This window comes from Mobula birostris, chromosome 24 (assembly GCF_030028105.1).
Source record: "Mobula birostris isolate sMobBir1 chromosome 24, sMobBir1.hap1, whole genome shotgun sequence".
NCBI classification, from domain to species: Eukaryota; Metazoa; Chordata; class Chondrichthyes; order Myliobatiformes; family Myliobatidae; genus Mobula; species Mobula birostris.
In genome coordinates this window covers 50,930,115-50,956,365 of record NC_092393.1, presented here as the reverse complement: position 1 = coordinate 50,956,365, position 26,251 = coordinate 50,930,115, and the positions used below count along the sequence as shown (strand labels likewise).

Sequence of the window (26,251 nt, the reverse complement as noted above, 5' to 3'; positions counted from 1 at the left end):
ACAGTCGACGTTTCGGGCCGAGACCCTTTGTCAGGACTAACTGAAAAAAGAGATAGTAAGAGATTTGAAAGTGGGAGGGGGAGGGGAGATCCGAAATGATAGGGGAAGACAGGAGGGGGAGGGATGGAGCCCTCCCGGGACAGTTGATTGGTAAAAGGGATACCAGGCTGGAGAAGGGAGAGGATCATGGGATTGGAAGCCTGGGGAGAAAGAAAAGGGGGAAGGGGAGCCCGGAGGGTGGAGAACAGGCAAGGAGTTATAGTGAGAGGGACAGAGGGAAAAAAGACAGAGAGAGAAATGGGGGGGGGAGGGAGAGAGAGAGAGAGAGAGAGAGAGAGAGATAATTAAATAAATAAATAAGGGATGGGGGTGTGAAGGGGAGGAGGGACATTAACAGAAGTTAGAGAAGTCAGTGTTCATGCCATCAGGTTGGAGGCTCCCCAGATGGAATATAAGGTGTTGTTCTGCCAACCTGAGTGTGGCTTCATCTTTACAGTAGAGGAGGCTGTGGATAGACATGTCAGAATGGGAATGGGATGTGGAATTAAAATGTGTGGCCACTGGGAGATCCTGCTTTCTCTGGCCGACAGAGCGTAGGTGTTCAGCAAAACGGTCTCCCAGTCTGCGTTGGGTCTCGCCAATATATAGAAGGCCACGCCGGGAGCACCGGACGCAGTATATCACCCCAGCCGACTCACAGGTGAAGTGTCGCCTCACCTGGAAGGACTGTCTGGGGCCCTGAATGGTGGTGAGGGAGGAAGTGTAAGGGCATGTGTAGCACTTGTTCCGCTTACAAGGATAAGTGCCGGGAGGGAGATCGGTGGGAAGGCATGGGGGGGGACGAATGGACAAGGGAGTCGCGTAGGGAGTGATCCCTGCGGAAAGCAGAAGTGGGGGGGAGGGAAAGATGTGCTTGGTGGTGGGATCCCATTGGAGGTGGCGGAAGTTATGGAGAATTATATGTTGGACCCGGAGGCTGTTGGGGTGGTAGGTTAGGACAAGGGGAACCCTATTCCTAGTGGGGTGGCGGGAGGATGGGGTGAGAGCAGATGTGCGTGAAATGGGAGAGATGCATTTGAGAGCAGAGTTGATGGTGGAGGAAGGGAAGTCTCTTTCTTTAAAAAAGGAGGACATCTCCTTCATCCTGGAATGAAAAGCCTCATCCTGAGAGCAGATGTGGCAGAGACAGAGGAGTTGCGAGAAGGGGATGGCATTTTTGCAAGAGACAGGATGGGAAGAGGAATAGTCCAGATAGCTGTGAGAGTCTGTAGGCTTATAGTAGACATCAGTAGATAAGCTGTCTCCAGAGGTAGAGACAGAAAGATCAAGAAAGGGGAGGGAGGTGTTGGAAATGGACCAGGTAAACTTGAGGGCAGGGTGAAAGTAGGAGGCAAAGTTAATGAAGTCAACGAGCTCAGCATGTGTGCAGGAAGCAGCGCCAATGCAGTTGTCGATATAGCCAAGGAAAAGAGGGGGACAGATACCAGTATAGGCTTGGAACATGGATTGTTCCACAAAGCCAACGAAAAGGCAGGCATAGCTAGGACCCGTACGGGTGCCAATGGCTGCACCTTTACTTTGGAGGAAGTGGGAGGAGCCAAAGGAGATATTATTAAGAGTAAGGACTAATTCCGTTAGATGGAGCAGAGTGGTGGTAGAGGGGAACTGGTTAGGTCTGGAATCCAAAAAGAAGGGGAGAGCTTTGAGACCTTCCTGATGGGGGATGGAAGTATATAGGGACTGGACATCCATGGTGAAAATAAAGCAGTGAGGGCCAGGGAACTTAAAATCATCGAAAAGTTTAAGAGCGTGAGAAGTGTCACAAACATAGTTGGGAGGGGATTGAACGAGGGGGGATAAAACCATGTCCAAGTATACAGAAACGAGTTCGGTGGGGCAGGAGCAAGCTGAGACAATGGGTCTACCTGGGCAGGATGGTTTGTGGATCTTGGGTAGGAGGTAGAAACGGGAAGTGCATGGTGTGGGAACTATAAGGTTGGTAGCAGTGGATGGGAGATCCCCTGAGCAGATAAAGTTGGTGATGGTGTGGGAGACAACGGCCTAGTGCTCTTCAGTGGGGTCATGATTGAGGGGTCGGTAAGAGGAGGTATCCGTGAGTTGATGCTGTGCCTCGGCAAGGTAGAAGTCAGAATGCCAGACTACAACAGCACCCCCCTTATCGGCGGGTTTTATAGTAAGGTTAGGATTAGTGCGGAGGAAGTGGAGAGCAGATCAGTCGGAAGGAGTGAGGTTGGAATTGGAACAAGGTGTGGTGAAGTCGGGACGGTTGATATCCCATCGGCAGTCTTCCAGCTCAATGAGCCCGAGCCATCTAATTACACCCAAGTGACCAACCAACCTACCAACCGGTACATCTTTGGACTGTGGGAGGAAACCGGAGCACTTGGAGGAAACCCACGTGGTCACGGGGAGAGTGTACAAACTCCTTATAGACAGCCACAGGAATTGAACCTGGGTCACTGGCAGTGTAAAGCGTTACGCTAACCACTACACAATTGTGCTACCTCTTAAAGTAAATGTTAGACATTTCATTTTTATTTAGAGATACAGAACACTAACAGGCCCTTCTGGTCCAACGAGCCTGTGCAGCCCGATTACACCCATGTAACCAATTAACCAGCTGACCTGTATGTCTTTGGAATGTGGGAGGAAATCGGAGCACCTGAAGGAAACACATGCGGTCACGGGGAGAACTTACAAATTTGGATCGCTGGCACTGAAGTAGCATAATGACAACCATTATGCCACCATGCTGCAGACTCTGTACAATGGTCACTGCTGCTGGGATCGCTCTGAACCATTTTGGGAAGTCATAGTGGCTATCAAGAGCTATAGTAGAGAAGTTTGTTGAAGATTTCTTTGTAAAAGTATGTGACTTTACCCCTTCCTTTGTCTTCAGGTGCCTTCAACTAGACAAGATGGCAATCTTCACATTCCAACTGAAACAGAGATCTTTCTCTATCTGGTTTAAAACATATCAATAAACCCAAAATGCTGAAGGATCAGACAGCATCTATGAAGAAGAATAAACCATCAACGTTTTGGAGATCAGCGCCAGAGTCCTGATGAAGGGTTTCAGCCCGGTACATCGACTACTTATTTCCCTCCACAGACGCTGCCTGACTTGCTGAGTTCTTCCAGCATTTTGTGTGTTGATCAAGATTTCCAGCCTCCGCAGAATCTCTTGGGTTTAAGACATGCCAAGGGGTCCAGGATCCCAGTCCTTTCCTCACCTCTGCCCAATCTGGAAGGCTTCCCTGATCTTGGGGCAGAAGAGGTCAGCATTATCACTCACAGAATCAAAACTAAAGTATTTGCAAACAAATAAAATCTCATCTCATTTGTAAATCTATTTTCCCAACTATCCTTCTGTCAGGGTAGCCTCCAACCTGATGGCATGAACATAGGTTTCTCGAACTTCTGGTAGTTGCCCACCCCTTCACCATTCCCTATCCCTGTTTCTCTCTCTCATCTTTTTCCTTACCTGCCCATCACCTCCCTCTGGTGCTTCTTCCCCTTCCCTTTCTTCCATGATCTTCTACCCTCCCCTATCAGATTCACCCTCCTCCAGCGATTTATCTCATTTACCAATCAGCTTCCCAGCTCTTTACTCCTCCCCCTCTCCGGGTTTCACCTATCACCTACCACCTTGTGCCCTGTCCTCCCCGTGCCCCCCCCCGTGACATTCTCACTCTGATTTGTCTTTCTTTCCAGTCCCGATGAACGGTCTTGGCCTGAAACATCAACTGGTTATTCCTTTCCATAGTTGCTGCCTGGTCAGCTGAGTTCCTCCAGCATTCTGTGTGTGTTTCCCAGATATTGGGGCTATTTCCCAAAGATTTGGGAGGACTAGATCTTCTTGTTTTTGTATACAGTGGGGATACATGAGGTAATCTCCAATCCTTTGGAACCATTCCGGAATATTGAATATGTTGCAACATGACTACCAAAGCATCTGCTACTTCTTGGACCTGTTCTTTAAATACTCAAACCCTGGGGGATTAAAGTGTTCATAATTTTAAGTTAACGTCACCATATGTAATCATTTACACTGTTGGACTGCTCTACAGTATGGAACAGGAGATTGTTTCTTATTTATTCATCCCTTCTGTCACAACAGTTTTTGTTACAACATCTCAGAGCTTACAGATTAATTGGGTGCCAGCAGACCAGACATCCCATGGCACAGATATTAACTGATTACAAATACTTGCAATATTTCCTAACAGGGTTCATAGATGTCTAATTCTCCTGTAAAGTCAACGCTGCACAACCTCTCAGAGGCGTGGTCTCTAAGTTATCAGTTGTAGTCTCTGCCAGGGATTAGGATAGAATTACCATTATGAAATTTACATGTTGCTTCTGAGTAATAGGTGAAAACAGAGAAGTAGGAGGAGGAGGCCATTCAGCCCACTGAACCTGTTCCATCCCTTCCTCTGCCTGGCTCTCCATACCCTTTTCCTTCCCGTCTTGAAGAAGGGTCTTGGCTCTAAACGTTGATTGTTTATTCCTCTCCATAGGTGCTGCCTGGCCAGCTGAGTTCCTCCAGCATTCTGTCTGCGTGCATTTCTCAAGACTTCCAGCATCTGCAGAATCTCTTCTGTATATCTTTCTCCCCAGAGATATTTTTTCCCCCAGGGTGGAAATAGATAATATGAGGGGGCATCATTCTAATGTGATTGGAAGAAAGTATAGCGGGGATGTCAGAAGTAGGTTTCTTTTTACACAGAGTGTGGTGAGTGCGTGGAATGTGCTGCCAGGGGAGGTGGTAGAGGCAGATGCCTTAGTTCAAGTTCAAGTTTAATTGTCGTTTATCCACATATGAATACCCATGAACACAGCCAAATGAAATTGTGCTACTCCGGGGCCAAGGTGTAAATCACAGTACCAACAGTCATATATAGCACCGACTCATAGACACATGGATGAAATAAAAACAGAACTCTGTGTGTGTGTATGTGTGTGTTGTGTGCATGCACAGCGTGTGTGTATATATGTGTGATGTGTGTGTATGTATGAGTGTGTGTGTGTGTGTGTGTGTGTGTGTCTGTGTGTGTGTGTGTGTCTGTGTGTGCCTGTGTGTGTGTGTGTGTGTCTGTGTGTGTGTGTGTGTGTGTGTCTGTGTGTGTGTCTGTGTGTGTGTGTGAGTGTGTGTGTGTGTCTGTGTGTGTGTGTGTGTGTGTGTGTGTGTGTGTGTCTGTGTGTGTGTGTGTGTGTGTGTGTGTGTGTGTGCGTGTGTGTGTTACTCTCCACAGCCTTTCATGCTATTTGTGTCCATCTACTTACTAAGCGATATAATGCCGAGTAGGCCCTTCCGGTCCTTTGAGCCACGTCGTCCCAGCAACCCCGCAACCTCGATTAATCCTAACCTAATCACGAAACAATATACAATATACAATGGCCAATTAACCTACCCAGTGTGCCTTCGGACTGTGGGAGAGAACCAGAGCACCTGGAGACAACCCATGCATTTGGGGAGGACGTACAGCCTCCTTACAGAACGGCGCTGGAATTGAAATCCGAATTCTGAAACACCCCAAGCTGTAATCGCGTCACACTAACCACTACAATGGCTCCCTAAGATACAGTATAAAAATATATCCAGGCTCTTCTCACATATATTCAGCAACTTTGCCTTCTGCGGAAGAGAGCTCCACAGGTCTGAATGAAGAAGTTTCTCCTTTAAGCCTCTTAGCCCATATCCCGAGGCAATAATAATGTGGTGCATTTCCTGGACCTCAAGATATTGAGCAGTGATTAGACTAAGGGGATTATAATACTAGGCTGCCTTTGATGGGGCTGATCAAGAGAACCTACTTCCTCTGGTGGGGTCATCCAGAACAAGGCAGCGTAATCTTAAAATCAGAGCTGCCCCACTTCAGAGACACTTTGAGAATTCGAAGTTCAAAGAAAAGTTATTATCAAAGTACATACAGGTCACCATATACAACCCTGGGATTTGTTTTCTTGCGTGCATACACAGTAAATCAAAGGAACACAATAGAATCAATGAGAGGCCACACTCAACACGACAGGCAAAGGACCAACGTGCAAAAGACAACAAACTATGCAAATGCTAAAGAAAAAAACCAATAAATATCGAGAGTAGAGAGTTGGAGACTAGAAATGTGAATGCCCTCCACTGACACATGGGGGTGAATGCAGGGTCACATTAAATCTTCAAAGCTGAAGTTGCAAAGCATTTGCTAGGCAGGAGAAGCTGAAGCTGAGAGAGAGATAAAGCCCATTAGGTTTGAAGATAACATGAGACTTAAGTGCTAGTTGGGGCTGAAGAGAATCTGGTATCTAGAATGGAAGCCTACCAGATAATGAGAGTGGTTAAGAGTACTAAACAGTGGAACTTTTTAACCTCACTTCAAATTGCACAACCTTTGCATATTTCTGTTGTTTTGTGCTCTTTGTTGTAATTAATATTGAAATATTAAAACATATTGAATATTGAAAGGCTTAGTTAGAGAGGACACGGTGCAAATATTTCCTGTAGTGGGAGAGTCGAGGGCCAGAGGACCCAGCCTCAGAAAACAAGGATGTCCCTTTAGAACAGAGATGAGGAGGAATTTCTTTATCCTGTGGGTGGTGAATCTGTGGAATTCATTGCCACAGACGGGTATGGAGGCCAAGTCTTTGGGTGCACTTAAAGTGGCAGGTTGCATTTATTATGCCCATATATACTGTTCGCTCTGTGAGTTTCATGAAAGCAAAAAGTTCCATTGCACCCTGGTGTACGTATATGACAATAAACTAATCGAACTCTGAACAAAAACTAGTCCATTACCCTTGTTTCTTGATACTTCTCGCTTTATAGTGAGGTATACCAGCTAGTTGAGTGGAGGAGCGAGATATTTCTCAGCTAATTGAGTGGTGTTGCAGCAACAACCTTGTACTCAACGTCAGTAAGACCAAAGAGCTGAATGTGGACTTCAGAAAGGGTAAGATGAGGGAACACACCCCAGTCCTTATCGAGGGAACTGAAGTGGAAAGAGTGAACTATTTCAGGTTCTTGGTTGTCAGCATCTCTGAGGATCTGTCCTGAGCCCAACATATCGATGCAGTTATAAAGAAAGTGTGACAGCGGCTAATTTCATTAGGAGCGCGAAGAGATTTGGTAGGTCACCTAAGACACTTGCAAATTTCTACAGATGACAGCATTCTAACTGGTTGCATCACCATCTGGTATGTGGTGGGGGTGGGCACTGCACAGGACTGAAATGAGCTGCAGAAAGTTGTGAACTCAGTCATCTCCATCGTGGGCACTGGCTTCCCCAGCACCCAAGTCATCTTCAGGGAGCAAAGCCTTGAAAAGGTGGCATCCATCATTATGACCCCGCTCGTCCAGGACGTGCCTTCTTCTCATTGTTACCATCAGGAAGGAGGTACAGAAATCTGAAGTCACACAATCGATGATTCAGAAATAGCTTCTTCCTTTCTGCCATCCGATTTCTGAATGGATATTTAACCCATAAACACTACCTCACTACTTTTTTATTTCCATTTTTCCACTGCTTATTTAATTTAACTATTTTACACACATACATATATATATATACTTACATACACACCTACTGTAATTCACAGTTCTTTTCCCTCTATTATTATGTATTGCATTGTACTACTGCCACAAGGTTAACACATTTCACGGCATGTGCTGGTGATATTAAACCTAATTCCGATATAGTATGATGACTGGGGTTGAGTATTCTGTTCTCCTAAGGGGTTGTCTATTTAGTGCTGAGGGCAGCCTGCTAGTGTCACCACACATTCCGGCGCCAACATAGCACGTCCAGAACAACACAGAACACACAAGCAACAAAACTACAACAGCAAAACAAGCCCCCTTCCTCCCTCCCGTGCACGCACATACACAGTCCTCTAACCCCAAGACAGGCTGTCTTCGTCAGCCTCCAGCCTCTAGCAGACTTGGATCTGGACTTGCAGACACTGGGCCTTTGACTACCCCAGACGTCTTGCAGAGGCCAAAAGGCCTCAACCTCTCAGTGGACTCGGTTCGGTGAGCTTAGAGCCTTGAAGCTGAAGGCAAGGCCAGTGTTGTGATTGAACTCAAGTATAAACAAGAAGGCAGAATTAGAGGAGGCCAGGTATTTCCATGGGTTGTTGAGTTGATACAGACTGGTGTGGCAGAGTCTTGGTGGCATCTGAAAACAAAGGAACGATTGTGGTGTTACTTAACCACGAGCCAGTTGTGGTTAGAAAGCACAGGATGAGCAGAAATCCAGAAATGCAGGAGAGATAGGAAGGGGCGAGACTGCGAAAACCATAAAACTTCAGTAACTGTGTGAACAGATCTTGCGATAATGATTAGATATTAACTCCTGAAGTAAGTGTTGTCATACACCATACAAAGAGAACAAGTTTACAATCAGACATCAAATCTTGGCAACATAAAATCTGAGCATAAACTAACAATTTCATCACAATCTTCCATAGTTAGTACATTCAATATGTTAGAGAGTAGCATAACCAAGTTGAGTAAGGCTGCTTAAACTGATGTAACTTTTTCCTCTATGAAGATTTCTACTGTATTTTTAACCTGAGTATTTCCACATTCAGGCCTTCCAAATATAATTTTCAGCAGTTCACCTCATGACCACATACACGTTTAATTTCAACTCTTTCAGCCCAGGTCCTATTTCTAGAATACCACTTCATTTTCTCGGACAAACAGCTTCTTGAATGGCTCTTAACTGGTTCACCATTCTCAGTGTGGCTCCCTAGGCCTGAGTCTCAAAAGGAGAGATCATCTCGAGGTTCCTGTCAATTCTTATACACTTTCTGTAATTTCTCAGGATTGATGGATTTTCACTTATTTAAGAACAGCACAGAAGGTGCACATGATACCTCTTTAATTAGTTGTACTTCTCTTTCTGTCCTCTTGCCGTCTCGTCTCTGTTTTCCATTTCCCTGTTGTGCAACTTGCACTATTCCAACCAGTCACCATTGGATGCGGTTTTCTCTTTGCCAAAATTTGAGTCAAATGATAATATGAAGGAAGTAATATTGCACAAATAGATTTCAATGTTACGACAGTCATTGCACTTTATAAGCATTTCAGTAAAATACTCTGAGAAAGTTCCTGACAGGGAGGGAGAAATGCAATTCCAGTACTGTAAGTCCTGCTTTCAAATGACTCACCATCATAGGAGAAAAGCATTGAAGAAAAAGCTTTGAGTTTGCCTCACTGCAACTAATTTGGTAACTTTAACAAGTTTCGCCACTGTGAAATTTTCCTTGTTGCAAATCTTCAACTTCTGAAATGTAAGCACACAAGCGCTGCTTGCATCCTCCGTGCCAGTGATAACCGATCCGGGTTGTATGTTCCAACTATGTGGGTTTGCTCTAGTTTTCTCCTACATTCCTAAATACGTATGGTTAGAGAAAGGGTTAGTGAGTTGTGAGCTCACTATGTTAGCTGCCTATAGCACAATCCTCAGACCGTGTTGGTTGTTGATGCAAAATGGTGCATTTCACTGTATGCTTTGATGTACGTGTGACAAATAAAGCTAATCTCATCTTAGTCCTAATGCACAGTCCTGAAACATCGACTATTTCTTTCCTCCCACAGAAGTGTGCTCAACCTGTTGTTATTCCAGCAGATCGTTTGTTGCCCCAGATTCCACCATCTGCAATCTCTTGGCTCCAAGCACAAAGCCTCAAAACTGTTTCATTTGCCAAACGTGCACGATCCTCAATTTTCAAGAAATTGGGATCAATCTTGTTCTACAGTGAGACAGATGGAATTATAAGACCACAGCACCATAAGATAGAGGTGCAGATTGAGGCCATTTTGTCCACTCTATCAGTTACACCATTTCATCATGGCTGATCGATTTTTCCTCTCATCTCCAATCTCCTGCCTTCTCCCATATCCCTTCATGCCCTGAACCAATCAAGAATCATAAATATGCAGCAGCCTGTGGCAAAAAAAAATCTACAGATTCAATACCCCCTGAGAAAGAAATTTTTTCTCATCTCTGTTCTAAAAGGATGCCCCTCTATTCTGAAGCTATGTCCTCTGGTCTTAGATTTTCCCACCATAGGAAACATCATCTTTACATCCACTCTGTCAAGGCCTTTCACCATTCGATAGATTTCAGTGAGGTCACCCCTCATTCTTCTGAATTCCGGTGAGTACAGGCCCAGAGCCATCAAACGCTCTTCATATGACAAGCCATTCAATCCTGGAATCACTTTTGTGTATCCTCTCGAAGTAGTAGCAGCACTCTCGGCTCAAACAGAAAGGCCACACAGTTGGCATTCAAATTAACAGAGGCTTTTTATTAAAATTGGTGCTCACAGGGAGACCAGTAAAAGCTGATCTACCTGAGCGTGAATTTGGTACAGCTTTTATGTTCTCAATTGACAAGATTGTCAGAACTTGATTTACAGTAAAAGTAGGTCTTGATAACAGGATCAGAAACACAAGAGATTCTATGGATTCTGAAAATCCAGAGTAACAACCACAAAACGTTGTAGGAACTCAGCAGGCCAGGCAGCATCTGCAGAGAGGGATAAGCGGTCAATGTTTCGAGCCAAGACCGTTCACCAGGACTCTCAGGGTGTCGGCCCAAAACATCGACTGTTTATTCCTCTCCATAGATGCTGCCTGACCTGCTGAGTTCTTTTAGCATTTTGATAACAGAATGGTGGTTACAGAGGAAAAAAGAACTTAATTAGGTGACAAGCTAGGATTTTGATTACAGAACAAAATAATTTTCCACAAGATCACCTCAGTTAACAGTGAATCTAATAGAACAATAGGTGTATACTATAACATAATTAGAGACGTTCCTGAAACTCGGCTGTCGTCACTGCTGCATTCCACATTTCTACTTCTAGGCTTTGTCTGCGGTTTCCTGTTGGCACATCAGTAGGATCTACGTTCCTATTTGGTAGAAATAGCCCTCACTATTTTTTCCCACACAACAAGCAGCAACATGTTACTCCTTGACTTTAGAATGTTCAGTTTATGAATATTTGTTTGCCAGATCATATGTTATTCATAAGTTCATAGTACCTCTAAGAAGACACACTAAGGTGCTGTATAGGAAAGTTATCAGGATCTGATAAAGAAAACCGTAAAATGCTTTTGTCCCAGGTGATTGAAGATCGATCAAGGTTTGATTCCCGCTGTTGCCTGGCAAGAGCTTGTACGTTCTCTTTGTGACTGTGTGGGTTTCCTCTGGGCACTCCAGCAGCTACCTCCCAGATTTCAAGAAAAGATGCAAAGCTTAGAGTTAGTAACTTGTTTGTTCGTTACATCCCGTGCCATATGATGTAGGTGATCTTGGTCTTTCCATGAACATGATTGTCCTTGGCAAATTTTTCTATTTAAGTGGTTTACCATTGCCTTCTTCTGGGTAGTGTCTTTACAAAATGGGCAACTCCAGCCATTATCAATACCCTTTAGAGACTGTCTACCTGGCGCCAGTGGTCACATAACCAGGACTTAGAATATGTACCAGCTGCTCAAACGACCATCCACCACCTACTCCCGTGGGTTCACGTGACCTTAATTAGGGGGCTAAGCGGGTGCTACACCTTGTCCAAGGGTGATCTGCAGGCTAGCAGAAGGAAGGAGCACCTTACAGCTCCTTTAGTAGAGACGTATCTCTACCCCGCCACCTTGTAAGTTGTAGTCCAGCTATTTCAATGCTTTGACGTACATATGACATACAAAGCTAATCATCGTCACTTTGCCTAACGAGCTAGGACTTAAGTAGTGACTCAAAGGAGTTGGGAGGTTCACAGGGATAAACACAAGAGCTTAGATACAAGGCAGCTGAAGGCATGGCCATCTGTAATTGAATAACTACATCAGGGATACTCAAGATACCAGGGATGGATAATCACATGGACCTAGAAGATTCAAGATTGAAGATTGTCATTCTTCGGTACACGAATGTCAAGGAGAATGAAATGATTATCACTCCAGATCTGATAACAACATAAAAAGCACAATAAATATAAATAAGAAATCAATCCTATGAAACGCAATGTACATAGACTGTTAGTATGTACATAAAGTGACACTAGGTGATGTGTATGTAGTGGTGGTGGGATGGGTTAATGGGTGGAGTCATTGATCAGCCTGACGACTTGGGGGCAGTACCTGCTTTTTGAGTCTAGTGGTCCTGCTGTGGATGCTGTGTAGTCTCTTCCCTGATGGGAGTGGGATGAGCAGCCCATATACAGTGCCGACAGCAGTACAGTTTCCCTATCACACAGTGATGTGTGTTCGCATTCTATCAACTGCACAACCATAGAAGGTTGTGGAAATGCTCAGACTGCTTTCCGCACTAACTGTTCAAGCCAAAACTGCTCCAAATATCCTTAGGCAGAGACTATATTGGCCGGAAAGCAAGTTTAGCTTCCAAGCTCCAGGTCCTGTCAGAGTCCACTGTCCACCTACTGCTCCCCGACATCATTGAAAGACCCCTCAGCAGTAAAACAAGACAAATTTGACACAAGTCTCATCCCCTCTGACAGTTATACTGACTTGCACCTTCATGCATTGTTAAAGCCAGAGTAACTGACCAGGTGGTTGACTGATCTAAATTTAGTACAGAATAACAAAGCTGATTTATATCAGCAAGAGGTCTCAATGAGTTGGCATTTCAACTCAGGTAGTTAATTCGTGGCCAGCATCCTTGGTGCCTGCCAGATACTGAGTATCAGAGGAATATTAACAATAATCTTTTGCTATCGTTTCATGCCAACAAAATTGTCATTCTGACCTAATATCTTTATACGTCATGAAATTTGTTGTTTTGCAGCAGCAGTATGGTAAGATATATACAATATACTATAAATTTCAATAAGGAATATATATATATAAAAGATAAATAGTGCAAAAAAAGAGGAAAAATAGCAAGATACTGTTCATGCATAGGTCCATTGTCTGTTCATAACTGCAGGCATTTAAATTTATGTTTGATAATCTGAGCTGGGGAAAAGTTTGTGAGTGAATGAGGTAGTGAGAGGGGATGAACATAGATCATTACAGAACTGAAACAGGCCTTTCAGCCCATCTAGTCTGTGCTAAACTATTAATCTGCCTAGTCCCATTGTCCTGCACCCGGACCATACCCCTCTCATCCATGTACCTATCCAAATTTCTCTTGCATGTTGAAAACGACTCCACATTCATCACTTGCGCAGACTACTCTCACCACTCTCTGAGTGAAAAAGTTCCCTCTAGTATTCCCCTTGAATATTTCACCTTTCATCCTTAACTCATGACCTCTACTTGTAGTCTCACTCAACCTCAGTGGAAAAAGCCTGTTTGCATTTACTCTATCTATAGTCCTCATAATTTTGTGTACCTCCATCAAAACTCCCCTCAATCTTCTAAGTTCTAGGGAATAAAGTCCTATCTAATGAACCTTTTTCTATAATTCAGGTCTTCAAGTCCTTGTAAATTTTCTTTGCACTCTTTCAATCTTATTTACATCTTTCCTGTAGGTTGGTGACCAAAACTGCACACAAAACTCCAAATTAGGCCCCACCAACATCTTATACAATTTCAACATTACATCTCAACTCCTGTATTCAATACATTGATTTATGAAGGCCAATATGCCAATAGCTTTCTTTACGACCCCATCTATCTGTGATACTACTTTCAGGGAATTAAGGATCTGTATTCCCAGATCCCTCTGTTCTACTGCACTCCTCAGTGCCCCATTGCTTACCTAGTTGGTCCTCCCAAAGTGCAACACTTCACACTTGTCTGCATTAAGTTCCATCTGCCCATTTTTCCAGATGGTCCAGACCTTCCTGTAAGCTTCGATGGTCTTGCTCGCTATCCACTAACAGGCATCCGTGAGTCTCATGAGACCATGGACTTGGGCCTTGGAAGGTTTCCAGAGCGCAGGCCTGGGCAAGGTTGTATGGAAGACTGGCAGTTGCCCATGCTGCAAGTCTCCCCTCTCCACACCACCGATGTTGTCCAAGGGAAGGGCACTAGGACCCATACAGCTTGGCACCGGTGTTGTCACAGAGCAATGTGTGGTTAAGTGCCTTGCTCAAGGACACACACGCTGCCTCAGCCAAGGCTCGAACTAGCGACCTTCAAATCACTAAACAAACGCCTTAACCACTTGGCTATGCGCCAGCTATCCACTATACCCCTAATATTGGTATCATCTGCAAATGTGCTTATATAGTTTAACACATTATCATCCAGATCATTGATATAGATAACAAACTGCAATGGACCCAGCACCGATCCCTGCGACGCACCACTAGTCACAGGCCTCCAGTCAGAGAGGTAAACCACTCCCTGGCTTCTCATCCAATTCATCTCATCTTTGATACTGAAATAATTAGAATTTATTTAAATCTTACATCTGTCCCACAACGTGAGGGAGTAAAAATCTTTGCGTTACGACTCCGTCTCAATGTACGGACATGTGAATTTATAAGTCTAATGGCTTGTAGAGAGAAGCTGTCCCGTAGCCGGTTGGCGCTGGCTTCAATGCTGTGGTACCGTATGCCAGATGAAAACAGCTGGAACAGTTTATGGTTGTGGTGACTGGTGTCCCTGATGAGCTGCCAGGCCTTCTTTACATATCTGTTGCTGTAAATCCCTCAAGTTCACAACTGCAGAAGCGCTGGGCTGTCTGTACCACTTTCTGCAGTGCCCAGTGATCAAGGTTGGTGCAGCTCCCGTACCAGGAGGTGATACTGCCGGTGAGGATGTTCTCAGTGGTGCCCCTGTAGAAGGTCTTGAGGATCTGGGGGGGCTCATGCCGAACTTCTTCAGTCACCTGAGGTGGAAGAGATGCTGTTGTGCTTTTTTGTCACACAGCCGGTGTGTACAGTCCAGGTGAGATCTTCGGTGATGTGTAAGAGAGAGAGTGAGGATGAAGGGAGGGCATGAGCTCTGATGGAAATGTGAGAGAATGGAATGGAGGAGAAAGGAAAGATGAGGACAGAAATGATAGAAGAGGTGGGGACGAAGGGAGGAAAGGGGGAGAGAAGAGAGATGAAGAGGGCAGAGAATGGGGAGTAGTAGTGGAGAAGCAGAAAGGGTAGGGAAGAGAACGTAATGGGAAAGGGAGAGAGATAAAAGGGTAACACAGGGGGCATGTGCACGCTTCTACAGGTGTTCTTATAGCTGTTAGTATAAGAAGGCTTCGGGAGTAAACCCTGGGGGAAAATCTGGAGCTGGAGTCCCTAAGGCAGTCCTACATGGAGTTCAATGCTGACTGGCAACTGCTGTGACGCTGCTGGTACCAAACTGTGTCAATCTCTGCTGTTCCTTTGGTTCATCAGTTGCATGGAGAGGGGAGCTTGCTACAGAGTGAAACAGCTTGCTCTCCATATTGTACTGCCTAGCCTTGCATATCTGGGCACAATATCCATGTTCAACTCTGACCGACAGAGGCCCTCACATTTTATTTGAGGCAAAAAAAAAATCCTTTACTACAGTTCTTGAATGATTAACAGTGACAGATTCATTTTCACGTTTTTGTTTGAATAAGCAGTGGCTAATCACTTTCCTGTAAGAAGTACTGCCTTAAGCGTTTATCAGAATATAGAAATCCATTCCAGGAATGTCTGTTTCATTATTAAATACTCACATGTTTGCAAACTGGAAAGGATATAATTAGTTTTGCTGCAGAAGATAATACTCTTGTCATAATTCATTCTATGCTATTTTCATGGTTTGCTCACACATTTCTGGCACAGGTGTTGCCATCTGAACTAACTTCAGAGTTCAGAAACTTGTGGTTCTTTAATCTGAGTACACAGCATTTGTGCTGACTTCAAATAATTATTTCAAGTTACTGGTAGACTCCCTAGTATTGCATCAATGTAATGACTGGAGACCCTGCATTTCCAAATTTATGGCAATAATTAAAGGATCAAGGATTTCAGGGCAGAACATCTGATGTGCGATTAATGACTTCAGTGCTTATAATGGGAAAGGTACTTTGCTCTTATCCCTTTTAATGTTAGTGACTCCACTAACTCACATTTTACCATTAGTTATTGATAAATGTAATGCATCAGTACACTGACCCAGTGCTTGATTTTAAGACAAACAAGTAAAATCTGTTGTGTGGGAACTTTCAGTGATGTTTTGCACTGTCTAAGAACCACTGAGAGATGGGCAAATCCTTGACCTAACTCAAAGAATAGTTGATTAAAACAAAAATAGATTAAAAACTTAACTGGAAATGAAGGATACCCTCAAAATGGTGTAGGTGAGGTTGAAAGACCACCATCATCACTTGCCTCATACGCTGCTGGTGTTTAGGACAGTAATGAATGCCCTCCATCTCTGTCCATGGCCATCTTTGGTCTTGGTGTTGGCAGTGTTCAGCTTCATCGCGCCAGTACCTTCCTTGCGGTTTTCACTACTGTCACTTATGCAAACCTTGGGTGGAGACTCAGGAATACTGTCACACACAGATCTAGGATTCTTCGTTGTTGTTTCTTTAACAATTTTTTTTGGCCAGTCAGGATTGGTAGCCCTGAGCTAAGCTCCCAAAACTGAAGGACCAGTGGACCACTCATAGTCTGGCCTCTACCCTTTGGCATGGGTGACCTAACCAAGGTTAAAAGAGTACAGAGAAAATTTACAAGAATGTTGCCCGGACTGGAGGACCTAAGTTATAGAAAAAGAATAAATGGGTTAGGACTTTATTCCTTGGAACATAGAAGATTGAGGGGAGATGTGATAGAGGTTTACAAAATTATGAGAGGTATGCATTGGGTAAACGTAAACAGGCTTTTTCCACTAAAGTTGGATGGGACTACAATTAAAGGTCATGGGTTAAGGGTGAAAGGTTAAAGTTTAAAGGGAAAATGAGGGAAAACATCTTCACTCAGAAGGTAAACATGAAATACTCTGCAGATGCTGGGGTCAAAGCAACACGCACAACACACTGGAGGAACTCAGCAGGTCGGACAGCATCCGTGGAAACGATCAGTCAACATTTCAGGCTGGAACCCTTTGTCAGGACTGACGAGGGAAGGGGCAGAGGCCCTATAAAGAAGGTGGGGGGAGGGTGGGAAGGAGAAGGCTGGTAGGTGCCAGGTGAAAAAACAGTAAGGGGAAAGATAAAGGGGTGGGGGAGGGGAACGGCAGGAAAGGTGAAGAAGGAAAAGGGGAGAGCACAATGGGTAGTAGGAGGCGGCACCATGAGGGAGGTGATAGGCAGCTGGGGGAGGGGGCAGATTGAAACTGGGATGGGGAAGGAATTACTAGAAGTTGGAGAATTCAATGTTCATGCCAATCTCTCAGAAGGTCGTGAGAGTGTGGAATGGGCTACCAGTGCAAGTGGTGCATGTGAGCTCGATTTCAACGTTTAAGAGAAGTTTGGATAGGTACATTGATGGCAGGGGTATGGAAGGACATAAAACTGTCGCAAATTATAAAATAAATAAATAATGCAAAACAAACAAATAATGAGGTAGTGTTTATGGGTTCATGGACAGGTAACGAACCTGATGACAGAGGGGAAGAAACTTTCCTGAATTGTTGAGTGTGGGTCTTCAGGCTCCTGTATGAGAAGAGCCATGATGAAATGGCAGAGCAGACTCGATGGGCTGAATGTCCTCATTCTGCTCCTATGTCTTATGGTCTAAAAAGGTGAGTCCTGAATGGTGAGGGGTATCACCTTCCTAAGGTACCGTCTTAATGATGGATGCTGCCTTCTTGAGGGACTACCTCTTGAAGATGTCATCGGCGGAGGGAAGGGTTGTCCCCTTGATGAAGCTGACTGAGTCTGCAGCCCTCTGTAGCACCTTCTGATCCTGTGCATTGGTACTTCGGTACTACTGTCAGCGTAACAAAATTTTAAATCAATAGGCAGCCCAGGATACTGCCACCACGTGACCATGTGGCTTTTGTCCAGGCCCTCCAGGTTAATTGATCATTGTAAATTGACCTAAGTGTGGCAGGATCTGGTTGGTGTAGGAGTTTGTGGGGGACGTGCAAACAAAAAAAGAAATAGCATCAACACAGATTCAGTGAGCCAAATAATCTGTTTCTGTGCTGTACTACTCTGTGAGGATAGAGCTATTGTACTGAAACACCAGTGTACGCTTGAGTAAAATCACAGAGCAAGCTGGTTAATTGGTAACTTGATCAAGATCATTAAGTATCAAGTATCTTGTTATTGTACAAAGCAACACTGAGAAAGCCTGTGCTTTCAAAGGCGATTTATTGCTAACAATGGTAAGGCAAAGGTCAAAAAAACAGCTGGTTGTCTGTGGTACCTTTGGAACCAAGGGAAGAACAAGAAGTTCCCTTATTTTGCTGATTTACCAAAACAAGAAAAGTCCAGACTTAAGGATTTTTTTTAGAGAACTGGGTATAATGTTTAAACAATGTATATTAGAGATCTCCCAAGGCAAATGACCTAATCAAGCTGTCCCTCCAGTGTACCTCACCAGGAAGAGGTTGTATAAGAGGATAAATCCTACTGGTTAAACTGTTGTGTCGCAACATTAAACAGAATTCCCAAACTTGGTAAAATAAATACAATGATATTCCTGACGAAGGGCTTCGGCCCGAAACGTCGACTGTACCTCTTCCTAGAGATGCTGCCTGGCCTGCTGCATTCACCAGCAACTTTGCTGTGTGTTGCTGTTAAAATGATTTTTTGTATACTTGATGTGGGAGAGTCTTCACTGTGTGTAGAAGCTGAAGCCTAGTGTCATTTATAAAGACTTAACTGAGGATGTTTAAATGATTCTTGTATCATGATGATCTTAAGAGAAAAATTGGCTTGGCTGGGTGATTGGCGTGTTCAATTCCATCGATTTGCTGGGCCCAGGACAATTCCATCAACTTGTTGGGCCCAAGAACGTTGGATGTCAAAACGTTGTGGTCCCTACTCTAGGGATTTAAAAGCTGACAATGTCCGTCCTCATCAAGGGATCAGAAATGGAAAGAGTTCTTGGGTGTCAACGTGTCTGAGGATCTGTCCTGGGCACAACAAATGGATGCAGTTACAAAGAAGGCATGACAATGGCTATGTTTCATTAGGAGTTTGAGGAGATCTGGTATGTCACCAAAAACACTTGCAAATTTCGACCAACGTACCGTGGAGAGCATTCTAACTGGCTGCATCACTGGCTGATATGGAGGGGGAAGGAGAGGGGGAATGGCGGCCACTGCAAAGGATCGAAACAAGCTGGAAGTTGTAAACTCAGTCAGCTTCATCGTAGGTACTAGTTTCCCCAGCTTCCAGGACATTTTCAAGGAGAAATGCCTCAAAGAGGCAGCATCCATCATGGAGGACATAGCCTCTTCTCATTGCTATCATCAGGAAGGAGGTACAGAAGCCTGAAGCCACAAACTCAACGATTCAGGAACAGCTTCTTCCCCTCTGCTATCAGATTTCTGAATGGACAATTAACCAATGAACACTACCTCTACTTTTTTTTCTCTTTTTGCACTAACTTTTAAAATACCTGTATAGTTATTGTAATTTACAGTTTTTATTATGTATTTCAATAGACTGCTGCCACATCACAATAAATTTCACAACGTATACCGGTAATATTAAACCTGATTCTGATTCTAATATCAGCCTGTTTATCTCATGACTATTTGTGAGACGGCTGTCATGTCTATCTACATTGGGGTGGCATAGCAGCGCAGTGGTTAGCACAACGCTTTACAATGCCTGGGACCTGGGTTCAATTCTCATCCCTGTCTGTAAGGAGTTACTATGTTCTCCCTGTGACTGCATGGATTTCTTCCGGGTGCTCCGGTTTCCTCCCACATTCCAAAGATGTAGCCATTAGTATGCTAATTGGTCACATGGGTGTAATTAGATGGCGCAGGCTTGTTGAGGCGCAAGGGCCTGTTGTGTTGAATCACTAAAATAAAAAAAACTTGCTGTGAAGCTAGGGCAATTTTACCAAGTTAACAATTACCAAGAGTAAGATTGTTGCAATACAATTGCCATTCAAAGTCCAACAATAGGACTTTAGTGCCTGTTCATGCTGCCTACAACCACCTTGGATTATAAACTGGCCTGGAACATAATTCAGAGGCCACTTTATCAGGTACAGCTGTACACCTGCTCGTTTTGCACATTGACTGAACGCCCAGGTTGCTGCGGTCTTTCATTGATTCTATTATGGTTATTATTCTATTATAGATTTATTGAGTATGCCCAGGAAAAAATAATCCTAGGGTTGAAAATGGTGACATGTATGTACTTTGATAATAAATTTACTTTGAACTTTGAATGCAAATATTTAATTAGTCAATCATGTGGCAGCAACTCAATGCATAAAAACATGCAGACATGGTCAAGAGGTTCAGTTGTTGCTCAGACCAAACATCAGAATGGGGAAGAAATGTGATCTAAGTGACCTTCACCTTGGAATGATTGTTGGTGTGGTTTGAATGTCTCAGAAACTGCTGATCTCTTGGGATTTTCATGCACAACAGGCCAGAATTTACAGAGAATGGTGCAAGAAACAAAAAAAAAAAATCCAGTGAGCACCAGTTCTGTGGGCAAAAACACCTTGTTAATGGGAGAGGACAGAGAAGAATGGTCAGACTGGTTCACCCTGGCAGGAAGGTGACAGTAACTCAAATAAACACACATTACAACAGTGGTGTGCAGAAGAGCATCTCTGAACGCACAACACATCAATCTTTGAAGTGGATGAGCTGCAGTGGCAGAAGACCACAAACGTATCCTCAGTGACCACTTTATAAGGTCCAGGAAGTACCGAATAAAATGGCCTCTGAGTATAGCTGAGTGGAACATTTGCATAAAGCAAATCTCACTAACTCGACCAGCTTGGGATTTTGTACCTTGTTTTCACCCTAGGTTCAATGTTGGTGTGATCGCTGCAAAAGAAGAGATTGAAAATCCCCTGACAGTCAAAGGTGAGATGGGCAAGTCCCTGCAAGTGTTATGTAGGTATCAATGGGGAGTGGCACTATCACAGGCTACTACTAGCTTCAGATGGACTCCACAGATTTCTGTGTTAATGAATTCCACAGATTCACCATTTTTTGGCTAAATAAATATCTCCTCCTCTCTTTTATCCATTTTCAGAACACAAAAGTCGTAGATAGAGTGGATGATGTGGAGAGTCTCAGACCAGCATGCACAGCCTCAGAATAGAAGGACATCCCTTTAGAACAGAGATGAGGAGATATTTCTTCAGCCAAAGAGTGGTGAATCTGTGGAATTCCTTGCAACAGACAGCTGTGGATTGTGTATATTTAAAGTGGAGGTTGATGGGTTCTTAATTAGTAAGGGATTCAAAGAGAAGGCAGGAGGATGGGGTCCAGCCATGGTGGAGCAGATTTGATGGGCCCAATAGCATAATTCTGCTCCTATATTTTATGGTCTTAAGACCTCCACATACACAGTAGATGCTTATTATGTTCTTCACTGCGAAAGCTGCTCCTATCAGGCAGGAGGTACAGAAGCCTTTAGTTCCACACTGTAATCATGGAGCCAAACACTACAGAAACAGGCCCATGAGTCAGCTGGTTCATGCTGACCAAGACACCCATCTGAGCCAATCCCATTTGCCAGCATACCTTGTACAAGTCCAATTGTCTTTTAAAAGTTGTTTTGGTACCTGCCTCAACCACTTCCTCTGGAAACTCATTTCAAAACTCTGAACCACACCCTGTGTGTAAAAAAAAAATGCTGCTCCTCGAGCACCTATTAAATCTTTCCCCTCTCACCTTGAACTTATGCCCTCCAGTTCTGGATCCCAAAACCTGGGAAAGAGAGTGAGTGCACTCAGTCAACTAATGGCATTTTTTGGTTCTGTATGAGTATAGGAAGCAGCCCCAATATATTCATTGACCTACTTGGGGAATATAAAAGACAGGTTCAGGAACAGCTACTTTCTTACAACTATCAGGTTCTTGAACCAACCTGCACAATGCTAACCTTACCTCAGAAACAGACTGAATTTTGCATTACTAATGACTGTGTCAGTCCTAATTGCGACTTTACATCAACTTCAAAGTTGAGAGAAAGCTTTGGGACATCAACAACTGAATTGGTGCTGGTGCCTACAGTCATACAGGAACCAGCCCCGATGAAGAGCCTTGGCCCAAAATGTCGACACCAATCCTGATGAAGTGTCTTGGCCTGCAACGTTGACTGTTTATTCCTCTGCATAGATGCTGCCTGATCTGCTCAGTTCTTCCAGCATTTTGTGTGTGTTTCTCTGGATTTCCAGCATCTGCAGAATTACTTGTGTTTGTGCAGAAACCAATAATCTCATCACTTTTACAGTCAACTTCCACCCAGCTCTCACTTCCACATGATCTTTCAGTGACTCTCCCCTCCATCTCAGGAATTAGGATAATGTATCTACTTGTACTTTCTGGTTTCCTCTTCTGTCCCTCTAACCACTCTGTTTCTCATGGTAATTTCACATGCAACCATAATTTTGGATCCTGACAGCTGACAGGCACCTTTGCTGAGCACTGCATTGCGCTTGAGATTGCAGATCAAGTGTCATGATGGCCTGTATGCAATGGGCTTAGGATTGATCTGGACATGGAAGGGTAATATGCAGAAATTCTTCTCAAATGGTTCCACACACCCTTCTCACCTGATGTATAAAGTCCAATTGCAACTCTACCATACTTTCAATGCGTAGGTCCTGCAGGTAAATGCACTTGGGTGCTACAAGGTTTGCACTCAGTTTGGTTGTACTTACAGGCTGGGAATGAGATTTATTTCACTTTTTCTATAGTTGATTCTGCCACAGGGATGTGACTACATTCATAAATGTGAAAATAACAGGAAGCAAACCGTCCTTCATCTTACATCTATTTATTGCAAACATGTCTTCAAATGAAATATGTAAAATCTTGCAGTTAGAAATTATATGCAAAATGTTAATCAGAAGCAACCAAAACTAAGACTGCGTTTCTTTCTTGCTCATGTAGGATGGTAAATTAAACACACACAACCTTTTGCTGTCAAGCCATTCAGATGCCAAGTACTATGGATGTTTTAAAGAGTTTATTGTGATTCTACTCATTTATTTTCTCTCCTTAGCTTCATTCTTGAAAACAATACATCAAAACTTTGTGTCATTTCAAGGTTGCAAGTACATGCTCTCTTCCTTTGTGGTCACTTCTCATAAACCTTATCAGATTATAGGAGTGGGGTGAACAAGCTGTAGATGGTACACAGCACAAGAAGATTATTCCAGATCAACATTTGGTTGTGAACTCTATACAACCCAGCTTCCTGTTTTTTTTTCCTCTCAGATTCAGTCAGCTAAACACAAGTCTCATAAAAAAAAAATCTCCTCAGAAAGACATATTGTACATGATTTTCACATACTGCCTTTCTAAGAATTAGGCCGGATGCAGTAAGCATCTAACACCTGTGAAGGACTCTGAAACACAAGGGTTATCTTCTCATAACTCAGCACACACCCCTCATCATCAATACAAACAAGATAACACACAACCTGACTTCCTCGTAATCTTGAGTAATCTCTTCTTTGTAAGTAGTGAAGTACAAATCTTGCAAGGCTATTTTAAAACCAAAAAACCACTTTTGGACACAGTAATGTTTTGTTAAGCCCAGCAGGAAGACCCTACTTGTTTTCTTGGAAATGGTGATCCAACAATTGATATCAGCACAATAACGTGGTTGCAGATGTTTCTACAGTTTGTGTGAGGTTGTTGAACAAGAGGAATGAAACCAGCAGGATTGTAATAACCTTCATTACTGCTTCTGGTGTAGTCACTTCTCTTAATGGGGATCTCCTGGGCTTTGCTGACAGCGCTGGTATCTACTGAAACTTCTTTAATATGCCAAAACTAGTTTGTTTAGCAACATTTCTGTCTCAAGAGATCACAATGAAAGGCCCACATCAATATAGACTAGAGGGGAATGGAGCTGGACTTTGAAGCAGATGAATAAGATACTAAGCACATGTAGTTTCTTCTTGGTCTTTGCGAACACTGAAGTACAAGCAGAAGATTTGAAGAATCATGGAACAAAGAACAGTACAGCATTCTACAGGTCCTATGGTCTACAATGCTGTATCTCTTATACACCTCTATCACATCACTTCTCATCCTCCTTCACTCCAAAGAGAAAAGCTCGCTCAACCTTTCTTCACAAGACTCGTCAATCCAGATGGCATCTTGGTAAATCTCCTTGCACCCTCTCTGAAGGTTCCATATCCTTCCTATAATGAGGCAACCACAACTGAACACAATACTCCAAGTGTGGTCTAACCAGGGTTTTATAGTAACATTATCTGATGGTTCTTGAACTCAATCCCCTGACTAATGAAGGCCTACACATCATAAGCAACACACACAATTCTGGAGGATCTCTGAAGGTCAGGCAGCATCTATGGAAAAGAGTAAACAGTTGATGTTTTGGGTCAGGGTGAAGAAGAAAGAGGGAAGATGCCAGAATAAAAAGGTGCAGGGAGAGAGAAGAGGCTAGCTGGAAGGCGATAGGAGAAGCCAGGTGGTTGGGAAAGGTCCAAGAGCTGGAGAAGAAAGAATCTTATAGGAGAGGGGAGTGAACGATAGGAGAAAGGGAAGGAGGAAGGGACCAAGGGGGAAGTAATAGGCAGATGAGAAGAAGTAAAAGGTGAAAGTGAAATATAGAGGGGGAGCAATTTTGTTCACCGTTAAGAGAAGTAGATATTCATACTATCAGGTTGGAGGGTACCCAGATGGAATATAAGGTGTTGCTCCTCCTGACGGTTGCTTCATCTTGGCACGAGAGGCTGCCATGGATCGACACGTTGGAGCTGGAATGGGAATCCGAATTAAAATGTTTGGCGTGAAGTCCCGCTTGTGGTGGGAGCAGTGGCCCAATTTATGTTGGGTCTCACCAATGTAGAGAAGGGAACATCAGACACAATAAACAACACCAGCAGATTGGCCTCACCTGGAAGGACTGTTTTGGGTCCCTGAATGGAGGTGAGGAAGGAGGTGAATGGGCAGGTGTAGCACTTGGGCTGTTTGCAGGGATAAGTACTGGGAGGAAGATTATTGCGGAGGGATGAATGGACAAGGAAATCGCGGAGAGACTGATCCCTGCAGAAAGCAGATGTACGGGGAGGTAAAGATAGGTTTGGTAGTAGGATCCCTTTGGAGATAGCGGAAGTTGTGGGGGATAATGTATTGGACGTGGTGGTTAATGGGTTGGTAGGCAAGGACAAGAAGGTCTCTATCACAATTACAGTGGCGGATAGATGGGTTAAGCACGAATGTATGGAAAATAGAGGAGGTGTGAGTGAGGGCAGCATCAATAGCAGAGGAAGGGAAACCACCATAAGCCTTCTTAACCACCCCATCAACTTGAAATCCCATTAATATTTAAGGATGGCATTTTGGTGTGCTTGTTTTCTGATTTATGTGCAGAATGTAAAGGGAATTCCAGAGTGACACTGCATAAGATTTTCTGATGAACTGTGAGCTACTAGAGTTTTCCGGTCACAAGCTGTTGGGAGTCTGCTATTTCTTCCAGCATGCCCCCCTATTCGAGCTCCCAGTGCTAGGGTCCTTCTGCCTCCGAGGAGCTGATCTGGCCCCTGAATTTTGCCAGACAAAGAGAAAGCTGGGGAGAGGCTGAGTCTCACTGGTCTGGGGTGGTACTGCAGTAATTAGCTTGCACCTCACATGGCCAAGGCTGGAGGCGGGTGGACTCGAGGTCAGTGACACCACCGTGCATCGTGGGAGATAGAAGATCGAATGCAGTCAGCTGGCTGCTGGCTGTGTGCCCAGAGACCCGAGTTCTTTGGGCACAGAGCTCGGAAAAAGTGATGCAACAGACTTTTTAACACCATAAATCGGCGAGTTGCTTTGTTATGTCTCCCCTCTCGCTGTGAAATGGGGGACACCTCTTTTTCCCTTATTTGGGAGAGAGAGAGCCTGTGGTATGTTGAATACCGGTGAACGAGCAGTCTTTGGGGTACTGCAAGCCTGTGTCTTTATTGATGCTTTGCTACATGCTCGAGTGCTTGGTGGAGGGTGCAGATGCTTTTTTGCTGATGGGGTGGGGGTCATTGCTTTACTGCTGCTTATGCGTGGGACGGGGGAGCTGGGGGGGGCTTTGGGGTTCTAATATTTAACTGTCATTCATTCTTTGGGGCACTCCTCTGTTTTCATGGATGTTCCTGAAGAAAAAGAATTTCAGGATGTATATTGTATATATTTCTCTGACATTAAATTTACCTATTGAAACCC

General features: G+C 44.0%; 1 protein-coding gene across 3 annotated transcripts in view; it reads right to left on the bottom strand.

Moving 5' to 3' along the window:
* Positions 1-26,251, bottom strand: part of tha1 (threonine aldolase 1) — a 119,915-nt gene that overhangs the window by 31,087 nt on the left and 62,577 nt on the right. The window lies entirely within an intron of this gene.